Genomic DNA, 18994 nt, shown 5'->3' with positions numbered 1-18994 from the left:
ACCGAGGGCACAAGCGGCGCGGGGCCGCACCGCGGCGTCGCGGAGGGACGAGGGGGGAAGCCCCAAGCTCCCCCACCACCACCACACCCCAGACACGGACCTCCCCCTCGACGGCCCGGGGCACCGAGCAGTCACGTCGGGACCGGCCGACACGCGCGCGCCCTCGCTCGAGCGGACAGGAGAGGGGTGGCAACGAGGGCCAAGGCCCAAGGCCCAAGGCCCCTCCCCCCCACCCACCCACCCACCCAGGAGCGGCACGGCTATGACGGCCGGCCCGCAGCGGCTAGCCGGGTCCCGACTCGCGCTCAGGTGAGCTCAGCAGAGCCGGGAGGGAGGGGCACGCGGCGGGGGGGTGGGGGGGTGGCAGAAGGCCACCCCTCGACCACACGCAACGACGCCGGCGGACAGGCGGGGGCAAGGAAGCGGCGGCGGGCACGGAGCGGGGCCGCAGCGGGCCCAGGAAAGCGAGACGCACCAGGACGCCGGTCCGGGGGTCGGCAGATGGGGACCAGACAGACGGGAGGTCAGACAGACGAGCGGGAGCGAGGAGGGCGAACGTGGGAGCGGCCGGCATCGAGAGAGATGCCACAAAGGGACGGTGGCGGAGGGGGCGGCCGCAGGCCTCCAACGAGGTGGGGGGGGCACGGGGACCATCCCCAAAAACCGGATGCGAGTCGGCTGCCAGGGCACCACACGGGGTCTCACCGCCAGAGGCCTCCAGCACAACGGCGGTCCCGCCGCAACACCCAGGACGCCGACTGGCCTCCCCCTCAGCCCCTGGGGGGCCCCCCCTCGCGGGGGCCCCACGACCGCCACCGACGACACCGATGAGCCACAGCCGGCCCCGTGGAAACAAGTCTCCCAAGGCACCTACCGACGACCACCCCCCACACCCCACACGCACCCGCCGTGCCCAACCCTCTTCCCCCACCCCCCCGCGCACAGGGGGACACCCGAGAAGCACATCACCCAGGGACACCCGCCCGGCCACGGCGGCCAGGGGGTGACACCCACACGAGGTGAGGCCATTTCAGGTCCCCGGTTGACGCGGGGGCGGGAGGGAGAGAGACATGGCACAGGCAAGGCAGGGCGGTCACCTGTTCGGGGCAGGGGGAGGGCCGGCAGCACCGGGGAAGGGCGGCAATGCACACGGGGCAAGGGCTGTGGGGCAGGGACGCGGGTGCCTGCCCAGGGAGAGGAGAAAGGACCCAGGCACGCCAGGCAAACCAGCACGGGGTCACACCACCACACACACGAGGGCAGTCCCATGACACCTGGGACACCAGGCGGCCTCAGTCGCCCCAGAGCACTCCACGACCCGGCCCCACCAACCAGGGCCCCATGTGCAAAGGCTTCCCCCCCCCTGCCACGTGGGGGGGGTTCGTCCGCCTCATCTCACCCATCCGTCCATCTTTCCACCCTCATCTCATCCGTCCTTCACCTAGTCCACCCTCCAGGGCCTGACGCCTGGGGGAAACGCTCCTGAGCGAGGCGGCCCGAACCATGCTCGCTCACCACCTCCACACCACCAGCTGCGACCCCAGGCGAGTGCGGGAAGAACCGACGGGCGGCTCGCAGCGGGGGAGGCAGGGGCAGAGGCCGCCGGGGGACGGGGCGCATCCCCCTCCTCCACTTCCCCTTCCAAGGGGAGGGGCACCACGCGCCCACGCAGCACACAGCCCGGCGCTGGACGCCAAAACCCGGCCCGGCCCGGCGTGACCCTCCCCCAACTCGGAGGGGGGAGGCACAGGCCGCATTAGGCAAAAGAGCAGCGCTTGGCCCCCACCGCGGGGGCCAGCGCACCCCTCGCGCGAGGGCGGCTCTTGCCCACACGCTGTGGCAAGTAGCGCCGGCAGCTACTGCCCTGCAGACTTCAGGAGGGGCGGCGGCTGGGGGGTCCAGGTACCCCAAGGCCCCCCTCTCAGATCGCTAGAGAAGGCTTTCTCACCGAGGGCGCGTCGTGCCCCACACACCATCGCTCGCCCCTTCGGGGACCCACGGGAGTGGGAACACTCCCAAAAAGTGGGAAGTCAGAAGGGGGGGGGGTCTGCGGTATGGGTAAAGCACACAGCCCATGTGAGCGTCCACGGTCAGAGCCGGGAGGGCAAGAGTCTGTGCTGCCACCAGGCTTGCCTTTCAGACTTTTCCACGTGGGTGGAGGGATGCCACGTCCGGAAAGCCAGACGGGGACCCCCCCTTCACATCTCCCGGCCCACCGCGGTCGCTCTCACGACCACATGCAGCCTTCCCGGTCAAGGGAGAAGCATGGGGCGTGCCACTCAAGGGCCAAGGGCTGCCCTCACTGGCACACAGTGAGGGAGACCCATGACAAGGGGTCCACCTGAGCCCCTCCCGGGGAGGGGACACAAGCTTCCCCTGCCTTACCGTCTCGACCCCCTCCCCTGAGCTTTAGGAAGCTGCTCGTGGGGCACGCCACCACCACAGTGGGGACCCGAGGGGACTCACCGCTGGGAGAGGAAAACGACACCACCGCTCGGCCTCGGGCATCTGACAGGCAACCCGGAGTACTCCAGGGGCACCACAGAGGACCAGGGGAGGCACGCTCACGCACCCGCAGGGATGCGAAGCATGGCAGCGAGGGAGGCCTCCCCCCACTTTGGGGAGGGACCGCTCGCAAGGCACACGCCAAGGAGGCAAAGCGAGAATGCCTGCTGCGTCCCAAAGGACCCAGGCCCCCCCCCCCGACTGACACCCGAAGGCAGCAGGGCGGGAGACCAGAGGTCAGGCTGGAGGCCGCACCCCTGCCTTCCCCCACACCACCCGCAGGTGGGGGAGGAGCAGCGAGGGGCCCGCGACAGAATGAGAGGCGCGGCCCAACTCACCATGAGCGGCCGTCCCTCACCTGGCGCGGCTTAAGCCCAAGCCCAGGAGAGCGCCACATCACCACATCGATCAGTCCTGGCAGAGCCAGGGAAGAGCCCAGAAGAGGGGAGGGAGGGAGGGAGGGAGGGAGGGCCAGCAAAGACAATCACCACGGGGGCCTGCTTCAGCTTCACCGGCCCCCCCTCCTCCTCCTCCTCCTCCTCCTCCCCTTCCTCTCTCAGGGGAGAGACAGCGGCTGACAACCCCGGGAGGGAGAATGCCTGACACGTGGCACGGAGCCAACAGGGTGGGGTTGTTCCAGCCGAGCCGCCGGGTGCCCGCAGCAGGGAGGCACACAGGGTAGAAGACCCCACAGGGCCACGCGCCCTGCCGCCCTCGGGTCAGCCAAAGACCGGAGGGGACACCGCAGCATGGGCCAGCTGGATGCACAAGCGAGAGCCGGCGCACAGGCCCAGGCGAGCGGCCCCCACGCGGGGTGCAAAGGGCAGGGTCAGGCCTTGGACAGCAGCCGAAAGCCCAAAGCCCCCCACGTGCATCCAGAGGCCCAAGGTCTCCAGCGACAGGCGCTGAAGAGGATCGTGTCAGCATCTACCTGGTGACAGAAAAGGCCTATTTCGGCCGCGAAAAATGTCCATGCCCAGCAGCGGGGCCCACCCACAGGACGTGGGGGTATCCCCGGAACCCCCATCCGGACACTTGTCCCCCAGCCCTGCCCTAGAGTCGCCAGACCCAGCGCTCTCAGGGCCATCTGGTCGACCCGGGGAGCGTGACCGCAAGGAAGGGACAGGGACAGGAAGGAGGTGGAGCCGGCCGGCCAGCCGGGGAAGCCCTTCCCGGCTTGCCCACGCGGGCAGGTATCGGTCTGTCCGGAGCTCCAGACGGGGACTTGGCTCCCCCAAAATCCAGGACACACCATCCAGCTCAGGCCGGTCCCCACCTCCCGACAGATCGACCGACCGACAGGGAAACACTCCGAGGGCGGGGGGGCGGGGGGGGGGGGAATGAGAGCGTGGGAAACGAAGTCTTGTCCAACGACCGGGACCCTACATGGGCACGCCTCAGGCCCAGGTGCACCCTTCCCGGCCACACCCGGGAGCAGGGGGCCGGCGGGGTACCATCCACCATCTCCGGATCCATCAGGACTTGGAAAAAAAATGTTTCCACGGAGGCGCCTCCGACGAACGGACCCCGCGAAGGAAGGCGCCGGGGCCCGAGCCACCCTTTCCGCTCCACCCCTCACGGCTTGTGCCGGTCTAGACCTCGTCAGTACGACTCCGCACGGGCCGGCGGTAGCCATCAGTCGGGGGGCAGGGGGGGAGGGACCCATGCCGGCATGACGACCGGGAAACAAGCGTGCCGGCCACCGAGCCTGTCGCGCCCTCCAACGCCCTCACAGCGCACAGCCCGGGCCGCTCCTCACTTCGGGGATGAGAGGCTGGAGGGACGGCGGGCGGGAGTCATTCACGCTCCAAAGGGCGACCCGGGACAAGGCCAGGCCACCCGAGCACAGGCAGTCCCGGGCGCCGCACACCCTCTCCCCTCGCTAGGGAGGCGGCCCGGCCCAGGCCTGGTCGGTCCCCGGGGCCGGAGCGGCAAGAGCGGATGCTGGTCGACCCGGCCAGGCGGCCCCAGAACCTGCCTGGGGAGCGCGGTGACAGTCACTCCCTCACAGGCCTGCACGCCCAATCTCCGGTGAGAGAGGGACACTCCCAGGCCTCTGAGCCACCGGAGCTGTCGCCGCCAGTGTCGCCAGCCTCCCGGAACTCTGACTCAGGCCGGATGGCTGAGTCACATCCCTCGCGAAGGTCCCCAAAGCTGCAGAGGGAAGGGACGATATAAAAGCGGACACTAGATGGCACGCGACAACCGCCACCAACGTCACCAGGACAGATCCGGAAGGCCGGCCGGCCGGCGGCGACACAACGACACAGCGCCGGCCACCCAAATGCCCGAGCTCTTCCCGGGGCCGAGGCGCCAGGCGTCCTGCACGACCGCGAGGCTTCCACTACGGAGCTGCCTCCTGGCAAGGCACTGCGTGGCGTGATGGCAGCAGATGGAAAGAGGGGGGCGGCGGCGGCGGCGGCGGCGGCGGCGGGGAAGGAGCTGGGAAGAGGTTCTCGCTGTTGCCTAGAAGGAGCCGCGCTCGCTCCCCCAAGCATGTCCCTTCCTGGGCTTGGGAATTCCAGAGAGAAGCCGGCGCGGTGAGGGTGGCACTAGCGAGAGAGATCTCAGGTTCCCCTCCACCTTCTCTTCTCTCCCCCACCCCCACCCCACCTCCCTGCACGGAGCTGGAGGAGGGAGGGAGAGAGGGAGGGCGGGAGGGTAGGCGGGGACTGGCAAAAACGAAACCCGGCAAGCTCTCGGAGAACGACAACGCAGGAGTCGGTATACCTGCCACCCTTACCGACGGAGACGGTCTGTCAAAAGCAGACAAGCAAAGCCCAGAAGCTTAGGAAGGGAGAGAAGGATACAGTCGATCCTAGGAAAGTGGAAATGAAAATCTCTCTCTGCATAGACTGAGACAAAGTCCAAAGAGAACAAATGGCTGCCTGGGGCAAATGCTCTGGTGGTCAGGTCATAGAAACATGGATTTCAGCATGACTGACCAACCACAACGGAGGGAAAGTACAACGCAACACTATGAGTGTGTGTGTATGTGTGGGGGGGTGAACTGAAATCTCATCCAAAACAAAACAAAACAAAACAAAAAAAGGAAAACAACCCCCCCCCCAAAAAAAACCCAAAAAACAACAACAGATGAAGAAGAAGAAGGAAGCCCACGACCAACAGGGTCAAGGCTCCTGCTTTCTCACCGCGGTGGCTCTGGTTGCCCCTGTGTGGTGCAGGTTCCATCTCTGGCTCAGGAAAAACTTCCACTTGCTGCCCGTGTGTGTGGCCAAAAAGTAAAACATAAAGCTGAAACAGGAGGGAGAGGGGGTGGAGAAAACCCGAAACAAACAATAAACTTTGCAAGTCTCAGGATTGCCATCCTGGGGTAGTGGAAACAAATCCGACCAGGAACCATGAGGTTGCAGGTTTGATCCCTGGCTCACTTGTTGGGTTAAGGATCTGGCATTGCCGTGAGCTGTGGTGTCTGTCACAGACGCGGCTCGGATCCCGCGTGGCTGTGCCTGTGGTGTAGGCCGGCAGGTAAGGCTCCGAACTGACCCCTAGCCTGGGAACCTCCATGTGCTGCGGGTGTGGCTCCCCCCCAAAAAAAAACCAGAAAGAGAGAGAGAGAGAGAGAGAGAGAGAAGGAAAGAAAGAAAGAAAGAAAGAAAAGAGAAAGAAAGAGAGAGAGAGAGAGAGAGAGAGAGAAAGAAAGAGAAAGAAAGAAAGGAAGGAAAGAGAAAGATAGAGAGAGAGAGAGAGAGAGAGAAAGAAAGAAAGAAAGAAAGAAAGAAAGAAAGAAAGAAAGAAAGAAAGAAAGAAAAAGAAAGGAGAAAGAAAGGAAGGAAAGAGAAAGAAAGAAAGAAAAGAAAAAGAAAGAGAGAGAGAGAAAAGAAAGAAAGGAAGAAAGGAAGGAAGGAAAGAAAAAGAAGGAAAAAGAAATCCATCTCGGAGTTCCCGCTGTGCCTAGGTCACAGCTGAGCCTCAAGTTCGATCCCTGGCACAGGAAAGGCAGTGCAGCAGGAAAAAAAAAAAAAAAAAAAGAACAACTCCATCTTGCTGGTTGGGCAGGGGAGATGCAATTGCCGGATGACATTCCACAACTCTGCCAAACTGGCAAAACCACGACGCACTTAGTACAGGAGTCATTGAAGACATGGATGTGAAAGCATCTTCTTGCTATCGATTCATTTCCCACAATCCCAGGAAGAGCCATTGGAACAGGGCTCCCATTCTTGGCACGATATCTTTTCTATGTGTGGGTGGACGCATCTTTTCTCATGGTTGTTTTCCTTTTGACCAAATTTAACTTCAGCCTCCACCATGTCATCTTTTGGGCTCTCAAGCCTGCCATGAGAATATGGTCACCAAAGTCCTCGCCCAGAGGCACCTTTGCCCACCACCAGTGCCGCCGTCTCCCCCCACCTCCTCCTCCTCCTCCTCCTCCTCCTCCTCCTCCTCCTCCTCCTCCTCCTCCTCCTCCTCCTCCTCCTCCTCCTCCTCCAACCCCCGCCAAGCACCCCCCCCCCCCACCCCGCTTTGTATTGTTCAGCTGTCTTGCACTGGTCTCTCACACGGTGGCGGTGTGGTCCTATGCATGATTCCCAACCACATTCAAGTGGACTTCCGGGATCATCATTTTCTGTTTCCTAACTGCACTTTCGTCGTTCTTAGGAGGTTTGCTTCCCTTCCCCCCCCACCCCCCCCCCACCCCGCGCGCGCGCACGCTTGGTGTTGAATCGGAGCTGCATCTGCTAGCCTGAGCCACAGCCACAGCAACGGCGGGATCCGAGCCACATCTGAGACCTTATGCCACAGCTCGCGGAAAAATGCCAGATCCTTAAACCCCTGAGCGAGGTCAGGGATCAAACCTGCCACCTCGTGATTCCTAGTCCGATTCGTTTCCGCCGCGCCATGACAGGAATTCCTTCCTGTGTTCTTTTGGGTCATGGTTGTTTCCAGCTCCACAGAATTCCTCCCCGTGCTCATGTGACATCTGGGATGTGGCGGGTTGGGGGGGGGGGGGCAAGGTTTCGTTCCCCTACAGTCATGCCTTGAAAAAAGTCGTGTACAACGTTTCACATTCCAGATCCAGAAGCTGAATCCGCAGCCGGTTCCATCTCATGAAACCGATCTCCCAGCCCAGGAAAACCAAAGGTCGTGGTTGGAGCCCGTGATAAACCCCAGGTCTGAGTCCCGAGCACTGCTGCTCAGGGAAGATTTCGAGGTGTCAGGGTCCAAGGATCCTCCTGGGCACTTGGAAATGTCTCCGATGTGTGCAGGCAGGCATGAGGATGAGAAGGGGCTAAAGAGGGGCAGAGGGTGGTGATCTCTTGTCGGTGGATGTCAAGGGTTGGCGCTTCCTTTTGTGGATCTCCCGGAAAAGTCAAATGTGGGAGAAAAACTGGACCCGTGAGTTCGAGGAGAGGGATGGCCAGAGAAAACCAGAAGAATTCCATCTGCCGACCATTGGGTAGGTAGGAGGGCAAAAACCGAAACCTCGAGCATGACATGAACAGAACCACATGCTTCTAGCCACCCATAAACCCCGTAAGATAAGATCGTTTCTGCTGAGATACCCTCTCCCTCCCCCCACCCACCCAGGGCGAAGGATCCCTGGGTGGTGGCAGAGGGGCGGCAGCAGTCAGTGGCAGTGGCGGCGGGCATGGAACTTCCACAGGCCCTGGGGACACACCCCCCGCCCCCAGAAACCCCTAGAAGCTTGGAATTCTGATGTCTGTGGTGTGATGACCATAAACACTGGCTTTTGTGCCATGTCTGCTAGAAGATATGGTTTCCATGACAAATAAAGTGATTTTTAGCAAGTTTTTCTCCACTTGAGATGTATTGAAAATACGTCTTCATTCAGGGGGAGGTAGGTGTAGGTGACAGACGTGGCCGCTCAGCTCAGATCGGGTGATCTGGCAGGGCATAGCTCTGGCTGAGGTGCAGGCCAGCAGCTACAGCTCCGATTCTTCGACCCCTAGCCCAGGGAACTTCCATATCCCAAGGGTGCACTCCTAAAAAACAAAAAACAAAATGAACAACACACAAAGAGGGAGCATCTCATCGATGGCAGACCAAATTCCAATGTATATGTATACGTGTACATAGGTATGTACGTATGGATGTGTGTGTGTATGTGTATATTATCGAGAGAGAGAGAGAGAGAGAGAGAGAGAGAGAGAGAGAGAGAGAGGATTTTTTAGAGCCATAACTGTGGCATACGGAAGTTCCCAAACCAGGGTTCGAACCGGCATACATGGATACTAGTCGGGTTTGTTACCACTGAGCCACAACAGGAACTCCCCACATTCCAATATTTAATGAGAAAATACATTTTTGATGCTTTAGGCAACCCTGCAAACACCCTTATTTAAGTGACTGGACTTAACAAAAAGGAATCCCTAGCACCTAGTAACAGAACAAAGATAAAGAAACACAAGGCAGGAATTCCCGTTGTGGCTCGGTGGAAACGAACCCGACTAGCATTGACCCCTAACCTGGGAACCTACAAAATGGCACATGTGAAGCCCTAAAAGAAGACTACACACACACACACACACACACACACACACACACACACGGCACAGACAGATGCGAAAGGAAAAGAAAAGGAAGGAAAAAAGAAAAGGGAAGAAAGAGAGAAATGAACAGGCAGAGCAAGCCATTGTGAATGATCTCTAGGGACAGATATTTTTCTCCAAGCATAATTTTATTTTTCCCCAAGTGATACCAGACCTTCTCTCTCTCTCTCTCTCTCTCTCTCTCTCTCTCTCTCACACACACACACACACACACACTCTCCCTCCCTCTCTCTCTCTCTTTGAAAAAATTTATGTATTTAGTGGAGTTCCCATTGTGACTCAGCAGGTAGGAATCTGACTAGCATCCATGAGAGTGCTGGTTTGATCCCTGGCCTCGCTCAGTGGGTGAAAGATCTGGCATTGCCCTGAACTGTGGTGTAGGTTGCAGACACAGATCGGACCTGGTGTTGCTGTGTCTGTGGTGTAGGCCAGTGGCTCAAGCTCTGATTCCCTAGCCTGGGAACCTCCGTGTGCCGTGAGTGCCACCCGAAGAAAGCAAGGGTAAAAAAAAAAAAAAAAAAAGAAACATAAAAACCTGGATTGGGGAGATCCCATTGTGGCTCATTGGTAACAAAGCTGAGGAGCACCCACGAGGATGCAGATTCGATCCTGGGGTGGGGGGGTGGGGTGCTGGTGCTGGTGGTGCTGAGGTGTGTGCGTGTGGGGTGATAAATAGGTTACCTCTGGCTTCTGGGGGGTGAGAGTCAGCATGGTTTTCCTGCACCTGCTGCTCCTGGGCAATTATTTAGTTTTGGTTTCTTGTTCCTTTGTTTTTGTGGTCCTGCATTGTGGTGAGTACTGGTGTAAGTGGCAGGTTCCTATTTGATCCGACATTTCTTTGGCTCTGGTGTCGGTTGACAGCCATGGTCATGACTGGTGGTGGCTGTTAAGTCTCCAGGAGTTCCACGCAACATTCTGATTGTCTTTCTTCCTTGGGCTTTGGCTGCAGCCTCCCCCTACCCCCTACCCCCCCCCCCCCCCCGCATCATATGGAGGTTCCCGGGCTAGGGGCCGAATCAGACCTACAACTGCTGGGGCGTATGCCACAGTCACAAGCACCATCATATCCAAGCTGCGTCTGCAACCTACACCGCAGCGCAAGGTGATGCCACCAGATCCTAAACCCACTGTGGAAGGCCTGGGATCGAACCTGCAACCTCATGGTTCCTGGTTGGATTCCTTTCCACTATTCCACGACGGGAACTCCTGGGCTTTGGCTTTTGACAGGTGGAGGGACACAGCTTTCTGAAACGGTGGGGCCAGGGCAAGGCATAGAAACATAAGATGGATGTGAGCCTGCGCCTATTCTTTTCTCGTGTGCTGGGAAGATAAGGTGGCTCTTGCCAGCTGGGATTTCATTTCCCCACAAACGATCAGGCTCTTAAGGTATCAGGCAGGGAAGAGGGAGAGTCAGAGTTCCCATTGTGGCTCAGTGGTTAATGAATCTGACTAGGAACCATGAGGTTGCAGGTTCCATCCCTGGCCTTGCTCAGTGGGTTAAGGATCCAGCATTGCCGTGAGCTGTGGTGCAGGTTGCAGATGTGGCTCAGATCCCGCGTTGCTGTGGCTCTGGTGTAGGCCAGCGGCTACAGCTCCGATTGGACCCCTGGCAGGGGAACTTCCATATGCCGCAGGAGCGGCCCTAGAAAAGGCAAAAAGCCGAAGGTGGGGGGGGGGGGGGGACAGAAGAAGAGTGAGAATCACGGTCGGAAGAACATGGGGAAATCGGTGCTAGGTGCCTGGGTGTGTGAGTTCACACGGAATGCTAACCCAGACCCCTGGCCAGCCACATTTGGGGTATCTATCAACTTGACTCTCCACTCTCCAGCTCACCTGGGTGGTGCTGCCCTGCCCTGCCCTGCTCATGTAAGACCTGGCTCCTCCAGGGATGGCTTTGCACCAGAGGGAGACGGGGCAAAGTCACTGAGCTTAAGGTAATTTCTCCAAGAGAGACTCTGGGAGAAGGAGACCAGCTGGGTTTCTGTGTGTTCATTTTTCTTCCTGTCTGCTTGTTTGGTGCAGGCCAGTCCATGTGCCGAGACATTCAGAAACTCTGTACTAGCTGAGACTCAGACCTTGTTCCGAAATAAGCAAAGGGACTTTGAGCTGGGATCACTCCCTGACAAGTAGCTAGCAAAGAAGTTTCCCGTAGCTCTCAGGCCCCATCCCCGCCCTCAGGCGGGTGGGCGTGGGGAGGGGGTGGGGGGGGAGGGGAGGGGCTCGTTCAGGCAGGCAGGCAGGCAGGCAGGCAGGCAGGCAGGCAGGCGCTGGTTCATTAGTCCCGCACCCCCCCACTCCCGGCCCCAGCTGCCCGCCCCACCCCCCACCCCCGGCCGCCATCCCTGCTGCGCCGCCTCTCGCTTCCCAAATCGCCTGGACTCACGCCCGGGAAGGGGGGGAGGGGAGATCAGGAAGATCCAGGCCTCAGGGCCTGGGTTCAATCACTTCATTCAAATGCAGAAACTCTCCAGTCAAGTCAGAGGTGGTGACTTTTCCTGGAGCTTCTCTTTAGGGAAAGTGTTTTTTTTCCCCTCTTTCCCCAATTTCCCTACCCTCAGGCTGCCCCTCGCAGACTGCATGGAGGGGGGTGGGGGAGGATGTGTGCACGAAACTCGCCTCGTGTCAGGCCAAAGGAGCCCCCGCCATTTCCCAACCCGGGAAACCCCGCAAAACTTCTGGAGCATGTTGGCCTTGGTGTGGGAATGGACATCTTCACTTGCCATCTTCCTTTGCACGAGGAGGAGATTTTCATCTCCTGCTGTCTGGGGGCCAGAAAGGAGGGCCAGAGTGTCCCTTTGGTGTGGGCCGGTCCTTAAGTCATTTTACCTCACAGGAATCACCCACACAGGGCATGGAGACACGTTTGGGGTCCGCCTCCTCCGAAACGTCCCGGGAAACCTCACGTGTGAAAAACTGAGCTGGGGAGGTCCCATCGTGGTGCAGAAGTGGAAATAAATGCAACTAGGAACCATGAGGTGGCAGGTTCCATGCTCAGCCTCGCTCACTGGGTTACGAATCCCACGTTGCCATGAGCTGTGGGTAGAGGAGAGTGAGAAGGAGAGGGAGGGAGGGGGAAGGGAGAGATCCTCCATTTATGGAACTGGTTTCCTTGTTTTGAGATGACGTCGCTTTGGTGAAACAGTTGTCAGATGGCCTCTCAAAAGGCGGTGATGTGGATGGGCTCCCCGAACCAGGCCCACAGAAACCAAAGGAACGAAGGGGTTAATCCTTGGAGCCAGAGTTCCCTCCTCTGAAACTGAAACCAAGCTCAAGCCCGGGAGTGCTGGTGTGTTGGAGCCAGAGACATTGTTACAGCTAAAAGCTACTTTGAAATAGTCTCCATTAGGTTATGGCTTGCCTTGGCCCACGAACTTATGACTAATGACTACTGTCGAGTCAGAGTTGTAGTGAACCTGGTGTTTTCTCTACCCTTGAAACACTCCCTAAGGATTGCGCCCCCCCCCCCACCCCGTGGATGAGCAATCTTCACTCCGGAGAGAAGGTCAAAATGCCATAACCCCAAAGACACTAGAAACATTCCATGGACCACCTGACTCCAGCCTTGATGACTTTGAAATGGTCTATCCTAATCTCCTATCCAGGGAGAATGCAAGCACCCTGATGCTTCTAGACAGCTCCGCCACCCCCATGCCCACCATTAAGCTAAACCTATAGAACCCCTTGCTATCCCCTCTCAAGGGAGGACACAGTTTTGAGGTCCTTAGCCTGCTGTGGCCTCCTTAGCCTGGCAAAGCAATAAAGCTGTTCTTTATGCTTCACCCAAAACTCTGTCTCTGAGACTTAATTGGAGCTGGAGTACCAAGGCCGGTTTGGGCTGCCAAACTTTCCTGGAACTTTCAAACTGTTACATATGAAGAACGGAGCCGGTGACTCTGTGTGTGTGTGCGTGTACGTGTGAGAGAGACACAGAGAGACAGACAGAGACAGTGAGTGAGACAGAGAGAGACAGAGGGAAGAGAGAGGGAGAGGGGAAAGTCCCTTCAGTCTTTTGTTTTCTCGGTTTGTTTGTTTGTTTGTTTGTTTTGTCTTTTTGCCATTTCTTGGGCCGCTCCCATGGCATATGGAGGTTCCCAGGCTAGGGGTCGAATCGGAGCCATAGCTGCCAGCCTACGCCAGAGCCACAGCAACGTGGGATCTGAGCCGTGTCTGCGACCGACACCACAGCTCACGGCAACGCTGGATCCTTAACCCACTGAGTGAGGGCAGGGATCGAACCCACAACCTCACGGTTCCTAGTCGGATTCGCTCACCACGGAGCCATGACGGGAACGCCCCTTCAGTCTTTTGAAAGGCCCCTCTGAGAATGCCGTCAGGTGTTGGGGCCAACTTTCCGAGGGGCTCTTAGAGAAATGAACACAGGGTGATGGTTTCACTCTCAGAGACCATTTCTCTGATGTGTTCATCGAGGGACTCCACGGGCTTCCGTTTTCAGGGCCTCGGGACAAGCGATACGTGTTCTCATCCGCAAGGATGCCAGGTCCAAAGGGTGGGAGAAAATGGGAAACGCTGATGAAGAGAGTTGTAGCCAGAGATGGAAGGCAACTGGAAAAACTTCAGGATCCAGTCCAGTTTTCCAGCCACTGAGTTTCTGATTTCTGGAAGGATTTGGGTAGGGAGGAAAAGGTCAAGGATTCTCCATCCCTCTGACAGAGGTATAAGTTACAAAGTAGATGTACAACTTTTGAGAAAAAAACGAACAAACAAAGAAACAACCAAACAAACAATTTTTGTCCCTTTGTCTTTATCAGGAAAAGTGAAAGATGGAGAGAGGGAGGGAGGGAGGGAGGGAGGGAGGGTGGGTTGGATGGATGGATGGATGGATGGATTTGGGGGGCGGGGAGAAGATTCTTAGATCCTAATGACCCAATGCTTTCTCTAGTCCTGGGCCTTTAGGTGATATATCTATATCTATATATCTATATCTATCTGTATACACACACACACACACACACACACACACACACACACACACACACGTAGTTATTTTCTGTTTCTAGGGCTGCACCCATGGCACATGGAGGTTCCCAGGCTAGGGGTCCAATCGGAGCCGTAGCCACCGGCCTACACCAGAGCCAGCACAACGCGGGATCCGAGCCCTGTCTGCGACCTACACCAGAGCTCACGGCAACACCCGATCCTGAACCCAACGAGCGAGGCCAGGGATCGAACCCGCACCCTCAGGCCTCCTAGTCGGATTCGTCCAGCCATGACGGGAACTCCTACATATGTATATAGTATGCATATAGTATATCTTTTTTTAATGCCCACGCCCCAGCCCTATGGAAGTTCCCAGACTCACGGTCGAATCAGAGCTGTAGCTGCGGGCCTACCCCACAGCCACAGCAACGCGGGATCCTTAACCCACCAAGCGAGGCCAGGGGAGGGATCGAACCCACATCCTCACGGATCCTAGTCGGGTTCATTACCGCTGAGCCCTGATGGGAACTGCAGGGGACATCTTTTTTTTTTTTTTTTTTTTTTTTTTTAAGATGTAAGTTTGTTGTGGTTGTTGTGGTTGTTGGTTGTTGTTGTTGCTTTAGCTCGGCATACAGTGGGCTTGCTTACAATGTTGTGTTCGTTTCAGGTGTACAGTCAAGGGGATTCAGTGATCCATCTACATCCATCTATCCCTCCGTTCTTTTTCAGCGTCTTTTCCCCTCTAGGTGATTCCAGAATATTGGGCCATTCCTTCCTTGTGGGTGGGAACACCAGCGTGAAAAAAAACCATCACGGGGGAGTTCCTGTCGTGGCACCATGGAAGCGCATCCGACGAGGAACCTTTGCAGGGAAGGGTGTGGGTTCGATCCCTGGCCTCGCTCAGGGGGGCGGTAAGGATCCGGCAGGCAGTGCCGTGAGCTGTGGTGTCGGTCGCAGACGCGGCTCGGATCCCACATGGCTGTGCCTGTGGCGTAGGCCAGCAGCCGTAGCTCCGATTCAACCCCTCGCTTGGGAACTTCCATATGCCACGAGGGCAGCCCTAAAAAGCAGAGGGGGGAAAAGAAATCATGAGGGCGGGGGAGAGGGATCCATGAGGAGGATGGGATGAACATATACACACACAAAAGAGTCTCTATCCAATAGACGACGAACAGGGACCCCTACGCCACCTTCTGGAATCCAAACGCCAAAACCACAAAGCAGAGTTCCCGCCATGGCGCAGTGGAAATGAGTCCGACCAGGAACCATGAGGTTGCAGGTTCGATGCCTGTCCACCTCGCTCAGTGGGTAAAGGATCCGGTGTTGCCGTGAGCTGTGGTGTTGGTCCCAGACGCGGCTCGGACCTGGCATTCCTGTTTCTGTGGTGTAGGAGGTCAGCAGCTAAAGCCTCCGATTCGATCCGTCATCTGGGAACCTCCATATGCCGTGGGTGTGGCCCTCAACACACACACACACACACACACACACGCACGCACGCACGCACGCACACACGCACACGCACACGCACACGCACACACACACACACTCTGGAACCCCCTAAATGGGAGAAAACCGGACACAGTAGTTTTTTAGGGGTCCAGTCTCTGTGACAGGTGAGGATATCAGGCTTGCATCGAGGGAGGGAAGGCTTCACCCCACGCAGAAAACACACCCACCTACCCACCGACCGACCTTCCTTCCTTCTTTCCTTCCTTCCTTCCTTCCTTCCTTCATGAGAGAACAGTTGGATGACCCATCCTAAGTGTCGGTTGAATGAAGTCTAGTTACCAGGGTTCAGAGTGGGGGAGGGAGAGGGGTAGGAAGTCTGAAGCCTCTGGCGACTCTCCGAAATGTTCTCCCCCCAGGGTGACAGAGCCAGCAGGTCAGGCACTGCCTTCTCTAGAAACCTTCCTGCCCATGTCCAAGGGGGTGTGGGGGGTTGGGGGTGTGGGGCAGGGAGTGGGCCAGGGAGCCTGGAGAAACCCAGACCACCAAGCGGCCATTCTCCCATCGCCCCGACTGTTTGTTGAATGAACATAATGGACGTGATCCAAGTCTGCCACGCCGCCGCCGCCGCCGCCGCCGCCGCCACCACCACTTTCTCCATCATCTCCCCCACCCCCTTGCCTGCAGCCATCTTTGAAAAGGCTGCTGTTGTGGCTGCCTTTGCATGAAAGTGAGTGAGGACCCCTCCCTAATACGGAGTGTTTCAGTCCCTGGTGTCTCTGACAGCTCGCTCATGTATTGGTTGTGAACCATCTTGCCTTGAGGATTTGGAGGATTCGTGAACATTGCAGGAGCCATGGGAGCAGTGAAGTCCTTATCGCCAACCCGACACCCCCCCCCCCCAAATTTCGTGGCAGGGAGCACACTTTTCTTTCACCCAAGAGATTTATTTCCTGCTTTCTGAAGAGAGAAGGAAAGGAGGGTCAGAATGGTCCTCTGGTGTCTGGTGTCCTGTCCCTTTCATTGCACACACTCCTAGTGCCACTGCGGGAGGCACGTTCGGGGCGCGGGGTGGGGTGGGGGTGGGGGACCTGCTGCACGCACCCGCCCCTCACTTTCAAATGCGAAACTCAAGGAGGATGTGAATGTCCTCCATGCCACCGATCAGGTGAACGGGATGGCTTTCTAGGGAAATCCTGGTGTTTCCTTTCACTGCCATGACGAACACCCAGAAACAACCCTGTAAGTTCATACAACTTTGTCAGTCAACTGTATTCCAATAAAATGAAAAAGCAAGACACAGACACACCCACACGCACACACACACACACGCGCGCGCACACACGCACCCCAACCCAGAACCAAACACCCTCTCCTGAAATGGGGGGGCGGGCCCACCGGAGAATGAGCAAGAGAATTCCAGAGTCGGTAGGAAAGTGTCATCTGCAGCGGTGTGAAAAACCCCAAGCTCTTTTCTTCCTGTCAAGGTGAATAAACTTTGTTAATGGGAGTGGGTGCCCTCAGTGTGCCCTCCGAGAGGAAAGGCAGGGAGCATTTTCTCCCTGAAGAGCTTAGTGCTGTCATAGCACTGACGGACAGGATGAACGATCGGTGAGAGGTGGCAGCAGCAGTGGTGGCCGCCTGCACTGCCTGGGCGGATTGGAAACATAGACGAGCCACCAAGACTGCGTGTGACACCCCCGTGGGCCACCCCCCCCCCCCCCCGTCTGTACAGTGACAAGAGTCCTTTGGGGGAAAAGGGAGGGTGGGTGCTCTTCCAGTGTGTCTGTCTGCATTCACCAGGTGTGGGAGAGAAGACAGATGTTTGTTTCCACTATCGTTCGGAGGACTTGCCCAAGAGTACCACGTCCCCCCAAAGATAGCACCGGAAGAGAGATGCACGAGGTTTCTGAATGCATGCCGTGGGTGCTCCAGGCTGCCTCCAGGCCGCCCCCTCGCCCTCGCCCTCCCCCTCCCCCTTGCCAGAGGCAGACGTTCCTTGAAACAGCTGGCTTTGAACTTGGGCTTCTAGAGGAAGGTTTTTCTCCTGCTTTCAAGACGGGAAGAAGAGGGTGTCCGTCTCACATCCGTCCTTTCCAGAGGGCCCTGGATTCCAGATCCTCCACATGCCAGCGCCAAAGCCGAAGCGGTCGGTCTGGGGGTGCCCCATTCGGGTTCCCTCCCCACACACCTGCACGCGCGCGCGCACACACACACACACACACACACGCACGCACCGGGAACAGTGTGATCTCCCACGCCCCCGAAAAGCTTCAGAATGGCCTCAGTCCGAGGCAGTAGACCTATGTATGTCCTCACACCTGTTCAAATAATGTCTGCCCTCAGCCCCACCATCCCCTGCCTCTTTTAAGGACAAAGGCACTGTAGGTTTCCCTGGGGAAGGGAGACTCCATGGCATGTAAATCACAGTCTTAAGGAAAAGGATAATAGCATATGCCGGGGGGGGGGGGGGGGGGGGGAGAAAGAAGGGGGGGGAGGGGGGGGACCCGCGGTGGTGTGCTTGTGAGGGAGAGAGACAGAGACAGACAGGGAGGGACGGAGGATAGGCAGACAGTGAGAGGCAGAATCAGAGGGAGAAAGAGGAGGAGGGGAGAGAGACAGAGAAAGTGAAACAGAGCTAGGTATAGAGGACGCTGTGGCTGGGTCGGATTCTGCGTGTTCTCAGTGAAGTCGTCCTAAGGCCTCTGGAGGTCCAGATCACTGCTTGGGGCCGGAAGTCTGTCTGCCCTTCCCTACCCATCTGAAGAGCTGTGGTTTGGGCTTTCCAGCCGGGAACCCCTCTTTCTGCCTCTTTGTCCAACACACAAGGTTCGTGGGACCCAGAAATCCCATTCTGAGAGCACCCTAGGAACAGTCCTTTCCATACGGCGCAGGAGGCCCCTGTGCCAAGAGATCCAAAGTCTGGAGCCTCTGTTCTCCCCCCCCCCCCCCCTTCCCTCCACGGACAAAATCTTGCCTTGTATTCCTTTTTTTCTCAGGGACTCTGAAGGACATGTATCATTGTACAACCATGGGGAAGATGCTTCCATTCCCTCTGGAATGATGGATGTGGTCGCATGTCTCAAGGAGGCTCCAATTCTTTGAGCAGGACTCCCGATGGTGCCATCCCATCGTCCCTCCCCTCCCCTCCCCTCCGGCTCGCTCGGTCACGGTTCCCCTCCTTTTTCCTCCCCTCCAGGTTATCTTCAGGTCTGCCGCCCACTTGTAACTCCTCCCCCACTTGGAAGTGGCCTCTTCCGGCCCCGAACTTGGTCGTCCCAGGCCCACCCCGGGAGCCATCTGGCGGACCTTTTCGGAGACTATAAAAAGCAGCCTACGGCAGGGGGCGTCGCAGGACCAACGAACGCATCGGGATGGATCGCTGTGTGGCGACATGGATTCTCCAGGCAGGGCAGGCATAAGGCCTGGACTCTTTCCTCCTGGAGCCCATTTCTTCATCCGTGGCCTTGAAGACGAACCACGCCGACCACGGACCGTGGACCTTGGCCTTCACCTTTCATTTCCGAACGGCAGCCAGGGCATCCATTGTCACCACCGCGGAAAAGGTG

Source organism: Sus scrofa, chromosome 8 (assembly GCF_054392235.1).
Source record: "Sus scrofa isolate SSC_HxYL_T2T_F1_AM1 chromosome 8, Sscrofa_HxYL_maternal_Yorkshire_Landrace_v2.0, whole genome shotgun sequence".
Taxonomy (NCBI): Eukaryota; Metazoa; Chordata; class Mammalia; order Artiodactyla; family Suidae; genus Sus; species Sus scrofa.
The sequence above is the reverse complement of the archived record's forward strand: the minus strand, read 5'-3'. Positions refer to the sequence as shown.